This window comes from Alligator sinensis, unplaced genomic scaffold (assembly GCF_000455745.1).
Source record: "Alligator sinensis unplaced genomic scaffold, ASM45574v1 scaffold1081_1, whole genome shotgun sequence".
Lineage (NCBI taxonomy): Eukaryota > Metazoa > Chordata > Crocodylia > Alligatoridae > Alligator > Alligator sinensis.
In genome coordinates, this window is record NW_005842921.1 from 552860 (window position 1) to 553937 (window position 1078).

Below are 1078 nucleotides of genomic sequence, written 5' to 3' on the forward strand. Positions count from 1 at the left end.
GCCTTGTCGCGGTGGGGCCGCCCCGCGCAAGCGCTGACGAAGCGCAGCTCGCGCAGGAGCCCGCGGAACGTGGCGAGTGGGGAGCCCAGCGCCGCCATGGCCGCGCCGCCAGGAAAAACAGCGGAGCGCCGACACAGCCCTGCCGCGCAGGCATCGGTAGCCGAGCACCGAGCGCGTGCGGGAGCGGAGAGGGGGATGGAGGCTTGGCTTAGGCTGCAGAGCGCTGAGTTCCGGGAGCGCTAGGGCACGGTGTCGATCGCCTAGCGCGTGAGAGCGCGTGGGCCCCAGTCTGGCCCTGGCCGCGGTCGCCCCTGCGCGGCGTGGGGGGCCAGTGCCTGCAGCGAGGGCTGGGAGAGGGGGATACGGCTGGGGCGGACGTCGCGCGGGTGTTACTGGGGGGAGCGAGGTCGGGGAAGCGCCACTATGTGACTCGATCACTTACAGGGCAGAGCTAAGCCCCTTCGCGGGACGTACTGAGGTCTAGGGGCAAAGGCGGGGCTGCAACAGCTACAAGGGAACTGGGAAGACAGGAAGGGAAGGGGGGGAAGAGGGAAAAAAAAAAAAGTAACTCACCCCAGATGGGACTCGAACCCACAATCCCTGGCTTAGGAGGCCAATGCCTTATCCATTAGGCCACTGGGGCTGCTGCGCGCATGAATTCTCTGATTCCATATTTGTGCTTGTGGCCCCGCCTCTGGCTCCTCGTCGCTGCTTGGGTTTTCAAGGTTGCTGATTGGCTGATGGCCAAGGGACGCGCGTGGCCTCCTGGGACACGTAGCGCGCAGATTCCTGAGAGAGAGCGGCCCTTGCCCTCGCTTGACGGGCTTGCGCAGGCGCGTTCCCTCGGGTCCACCACCAGGCTCCAAGAGGGCGAGTCGTGCTGGGCTGTGGCGCACAGGCTGCACTACGCGGGTAGCGGGGGCGTCGTGCAGCCCCGGGCCTGCCAGAGGGCAGCATCTGTGCCTCTCGCTGGCAGCCTGGTGGGATTTAGCCAGCTCCAGCGCTGGTGGGCGTGGAGGCCTACCCCACTTCACAGCTTCCTCATAAATGAACACTCAGCCCCCACAGCTGAGGACTG

At 66.4% G+C, this 1078-nt stretch overlaps 1 non-coding gene across 1 annotated transcript; it reads right to left on the bottom strand.

The window, feature by feature from the left end:
* Nucleotides 1–570: 570 nt before the first annotated feature.
* On the bottom strand, nt 571–643 carry TRNAR-CCU. Its single transcript has one exon. It is a non-coding gene; the product is annotated as a tRNA-Arg (tRNA).
* Nucleotides 644–1078: the final 435 nt, after the last annotated feature.